The sequence below is a fragment of the Vanacampus margaritifer genome, chromosome 5, assembly GCF_051991255.1.
Source record: "Vanacampus margaritifer isolate UIUO_Vmar chromosome 5, RoL_Vmar_1.0, whole genome shotgun sequence".
NCBI lineage: Eukaryota > Metazoa > Chordata > Actinopteri > Syngnathiformes > Syngnathidae > Vanacampus > Vanacampus margaritifer.
In genome coordinates this window covers 10834143-10840144 of record NC_135436.1, presented here as the reverse complement: position 1 = coordinate 10840144, position 6002 = coordinate 10834143, and positions in this window count along the sequence as shown.

Genomic DNA, 6002 nt, shown 5'->3' with positions numbered 1-6002 from the left:
CGGTGATTGGTTAGGGCTTCCGTAGCCCCGCCCATCACTTTTACTTCACGTGATAGTGCTTTTATTTTGTGGGCAAAGATCGTCTGCCAGCTGCAAAGTGGAACGAGAAGGGTGCACTGCACGGCTGACCTCTTGTCTACAGATGGACAAATTGTTATTGTAACGTATGCACGTTGTAGATATTGATTGCTCATCACACCTGGATGTAAAACTGCCCCCCCCCCCAAAAAAAAAAAAGTGTTTACGCAACAGTTATCATGAAAATTGGACTGAATAATGAAACTTTGCACACCAGTCTTTTAGAAAAAAAATTGTGTGTGTGTGTGTGTGGGGGGGGGGGGGGGGGGGTAATGTGATGTTGGCATTTCCCAAGGGCTGATCCTGACCAAACTGTATATATTGTCACTTTCTGGTGTGGCTCCATTGTCCCTGGTCAAGTCCACAGTCAACGCAGCTATCTACCAAGAAGTTTTAGAGCACTTCACGCTTCCCGCTGCCAACAAGCTTTTTGGAGACAATGATTTTATTTTCCAGCAGGATTTAAAGGCGAATTGGTTGAACACCTGTACACTTTTACTCCTGTAAACAATAAAGTATCTCCAACCCAGGATTTTTATTTATTATTTTTAAGAGTGACAGGCTTTGAAACGAACAACTAATTCCATGCTTTTACACCTGCTACGCCTCTGGGCATTGTCTCTGCATACAAAATATGGTATCTTTTTAGATATTATTAACATTTAAATTCTTTATTTCATATATTAACCATTGTTATACATTATTAACATTTTAATTCTTTATATTAACCATGTCAAAATGTTTTATAGATGTTAAGTAGTGTTGAGTTCAGTATAATTTGACCTTGAACTAAGCTGGAACATATTGTTTGGTCTAAAAAATTCCTTCTCAGTGTTCTGTGCGAAAACACATTTAGTCCTTGAGAACAAAATCTGCTTCGAACACACACACCCCTGACTCTTTGCGCCATCGCTCACGGAAAAGTACCCAGAGAGTATGTTTTGTCTACAAATGAAAGAGAGGCGGTCTGTTTAACTATAAGAAGCCATTTTCCACGCGGAAGACACACATTCGGACTCTGAAATTCCACCTGTTACGTGTTGTTTGGAGTCTGTCACGATGTCCAGAGATCTGTTTTTTTTTATTAAATCATCTTTGCAAAGGTGTTTTTTCTTACATTAAATCTGTCTTCATATTTTTGGAACACGCAAAGAGGACAAATATATTTATTCCTCTTCAATCTGTACATATATTGACAGTCTTATGTCTGTACTGTATTCTTAGACCTATTCAAATAAAAAAAAACTTTTCATACAGCAAAACATTGCAAGACCTGCAAACTTTGCTGAGTTTGTTTTTTACTCTCCTTGTTTGAGCTGTACAGACGTACAGTACATCAGCTAACATACAGTTTTTCCATGCAGGTCTTGTCTGGAAATGGTCAAATAAAATGTTATTTTGAACTTTGAGAGCAAACATTCTTTTGAGGTTTTTGGTTGGCCCTTGTACACAAACAGACTCATGGCTAAAACATTTGACCCAAAATATAGTTTGTATGGTTGATTATGCTTTATAAGGACTTAAAATGTTTTCATAGATTATACAAACGGTTCTATATCGCTAGGTTAAAAGCTGAACACAAAAGAAAAAGCCACATTTATCACATGGTTTCGTAGATTACGATATTGTATACTAGTAGTCACTACTGACCAGACCTGGGTGAAACTGTCATTACATCGGCCCGTCCAAGCTATGTTCCTCTTAAGTAATCTCTAATTGCCTCATTTTAGTATAATTGGACATGTATGACCATAACTGAGTAGCTAGGCCTTTCACTGGTGTCTAGTTCTCTTGTGTGCTAGTGCTAACTTCCTAAACTTAACTCAAATGTCGGTCGCTCTGGCCCTAGGAATACATACGTTGGCTGGATTTTTACGCTTAATCTTACAAGAGATGGAGTCATCTATAACTAAAGTGTCAGTAAGCTTAGGTGAAGTGGGCCTAGCTCAGGGGCTGAATATGTTTTGCGTCTGAACAGGCTCACCGTGATTAGCAAGCCTCTTAGGGCTAATACTAACTGGACTAATTGGCCGTCTACAACCTATGCTACAGTATAGTTGTGTCCACCGCATCTACTATTACCAAATTATAGGGAATGCCTCTCAGGGAGAAGGGTGCAAGCGGCGCACAAGTTCATATTTAATGTTTAATCAGCTAGAGATTTGTGAACAAAGGCAGTTGAGAAGCCAAGCAGCCGAGGCCCCCACTGGTGTCCAAGCAGTGGAGTAGCCGTCTGGCCGAAGTTGGTAGCTTAGCCTGAAAATTTGAATTTCTCTGCTTACAAAAGTTAAAAATAGTCTCCAAAAAAGTAAAAACTAAAAACGTAGGACATAGTTGGAGATTAGAAAGCAATAAGAGGTTGTCTATCAAATGAGCACAATGTATCAACCTGGCATAGAGACTGATTATTTCCTAGTACGGCCCAACAATGTAATTTCATCATAAATTTTGCATGAAATTTATCTTAAGCTAATCTTTTTTTTCTTTTTCTTTTTTGAGAAACAATATTTTGAAAAGCCAAATAGGCCGTTACATATTCAAACGCTTTATTGTGGAACATGGTGTATGTCAACATAGCGTCAATGATCAACCTTTGTTTGACCATAATGGGCTACTGAATGACTTGACTGATCAAATATATCCATATTGTATTTTTACAATACGTTGCCTTAGCTTAGTTCATTTAATATAGTTTATTTCAAAGTGTAATAATTTAGGTGGCTATTCAGTGAAGTGGATGTTTTATCTTTGTTCGAGTGTGTTGCTATATATAGACTGTGAAATCCATGAGAGAAAGGGCAGTTAAAGTTTAACTACTTTTTGGGGGGCATTCGGTTCATGCTCCAGCACATAACTCGTGAGCCATCAGTCATCGTGTCCCATATTTGTTTACATGCCTTCATACCCTGGCTGCTCCCGCCAGCCTTCAGTTTTCATTCATAGGCAGGGAGACATTTTCTTATTGGACTAAATTATCTTCATATAACTTTTAGTAAATATTCAACTAAACAACACGACTATGTAGCAATAAATACAGTACATGGATATCTCTCAGTATTGACTCAATATGATGCCTCAGGCCACGGGAAGTGCCAGCTGACCTAAATATAATCATACCCTATTTGAGAAATTAAGCACTTTTTTTTAGCTTGACATCTTAACACAAATGAGTTATTGAAATAACTCAAAATTATTTAATTTTATTTAACTGAATGTAGTCATGGTTCTGGCATGAATGACTAGGTAGGCAGCCACACTGAACGCCTCACATATCCTTGTCATTGCTGCTTACCAAAGACAACAAATCAGGACCATCTCCAGGCAATTTCCAGGAAAGTTGACATCTTAGATTATCATACAGAGAACATTAAAATGTAAATTCAATGCATTTCATTGTCAACTTCATACCATTCACATAAAACAAATTTTTGTGGTTATGATTTTGTCTTCAGTGTTTTCATAGTGATCCACATTCCCTTTCTCTCGCTCAGCCAGGGCAGTGCAGGAAGGCGGGACAGAGCTACACCTGCATGGAATCAGCAATCGGTGGCTTCTTAAGACGGCTCCAAACTTGTCTCCTTTGCAAGATGATTTTTTCCCCCACAAAGCTCTGCAGAAACCTGATAACAATCCTGATATTTTGAATCGGGTGTGGAGGACGTAAACATACAGTATAGCCTGCAGTACTCCGGCCCTGAAGTCCAGGATTGAGAAAGCCTGTTTTAAAGGGAGAGTGTGTAGAAATGTTTGCCATCTAGTGGTGAACTAATAGAATGCAATGACCTAAGATTGAACAGTACCTCAGATAGACCACACTTCACAAGCCTACCACCAATTACTGCGTTCGCTAAGTCACCTGCTTTGGGTATCCGTAGCAGATATATAGTGGGTTTTTGACATTAAAATTGAAAAAACATATATAAACACTGTCCCTTTAAAAGGCTTATACATACTCAGCTATTTAAAGACTTTAATCTCACATAAATGCAAATTAAATATACATGCCATGCAAATTTGCATTGATGGCTGTGTGTGTTCTCCCCAACAGACATGACGTTGTGACGTTTTGTGAAAATAATGAATTTACAGAAAACTTTTTACAGGGATGACTCATGTGCGTACCATGCAAGTATCCAGGAGGAGGTATCAGGCCCAGTCAACCACATTCAGTGTAAGGAGCTTCACTCAAAGCATTACTTTGCATGTAACATGTTACTTGTCACAAGTCAGATGAAATGTTAAGGACTGGCATTCATTTGAGTGCTATTTAAATTTTTACTATATTGGAGACCCCGTCTGAGAAAGGATTTTAAGGTGGAGGCACACAATGATATTATTTGAGTGAAAGAAGTCACATGCCAACAAAGGTGCATTGAACCACTCGTGCAAATGCATGCTATTCCTAATCACCCTTCCTTTCTCAGCTGATCCCATGACTTCTATTTCTAAAAAGATTTGAGTAAATGGTACCACGTTCACAGATCAGCTCATATGACAGTCATTCCTTCAGAAATTACTGCGTGAAAGGAGTCATCTGAAAACAATGACCTACCAAAGGCCTCTAACTTCCCGTGGCATGTCTTATTTAATCATCAATAATTACATACGCGCAGGGATGCTGAAAGAAAAAGTCGCAAACTTTTTAAGGGCCTTAAAAAAAAATTAAAAAGAGATAGAGAGAGATGGGAAAGCTATAAGATACTAACTGGCTGAGTTAGTGAGAGTTAGTACTTTGAGAAAATTATCACTTTGGGCACCACCATTTCAGCACCACAAATAAAAAAATATTTATACTGGCCCAATAAGTACTGCTATTGTTGTATTATTTTAGCCAGCAAATAGTGTAAAACAAGCAGTTGCTATACATCAGGGCTTACCAACTTGGTGCCCGTAGGCACCTGAGTAGCCTGTTATCCGGTTCTAAAAATATCTCACCAGTAAATATTTTACAAGTGATCACATGAAAATGTAAACAGTGGCTGAGATTGATAGAAATTAAGTATAATTGCATGTTCATAATTATTTGTTTCCTAATTATTATAAGTCTTTTATATGATCAGTGTCTTCCCATACCGGAAATAATATAATTATTAATAATATAGTCAAAATATTATTAACTGTAATTTAAGCAAATTTGTTATTTAAAAATTGTGTATTAAACTGGTAACCTTTCGTATTCATCAGTCTCCAAAAACTAGCTCTCAAACTCAAAAAGGTTGGTGACCCCTACGTTATGATTTTACATTTATTACTAAAAGTGCTGAATCAATTGAATTCCATGTGAAAAGAGTATAATGCACGGGTAATGCATTCCTCTAGTGCTTTATTTGCCATACAATGTGTGCATTATATATATATTGGTAATGTCAAGGAATGTTTATTGATGAAGCCAAGAATGGGAAGCCAGACATGGTAGTAGGCATAAACATTAGCCCAGTGCTAAATAGGAGGGGGGGGGTGTGTGTGTTGCTGAGTAACAGCAGACAGGCATGCTTCTGGAAGGGTGACATTGATTAGCAGATGCCATGTGCTAGTCTGACGAACTGTTAGCAAGCAGTTGTCTTCAGAGGATGGGGCTCATAGCAAGTTTATGTTTTTTCAGTAAAAACCCAGACCCAAATCTGCACTTGTTTCTGCAGTTTGAGTCCTCCTGTGACCAGAACCCTAACAGCGTGCTGCTTTACGATTGGTCCAATACCTCAAGGCAGACCCAATGCGTTGTGTAGAAGTCTGACTTTTACGACTTCATACCAGGAAGCATGCACAGAGTGCCCTTTTAAAATCTGAGATCCGAGTTGCGAAGTCGAAAATCATACACACAAATTGACACTAAAGAATGCAATTTTCTGAAGTATTTGCGTGTGAAGGCTGAGGGGCTGAATGAAAAATTGTGAAATGATATCCAGTGGTGTGGAATGTTGAAT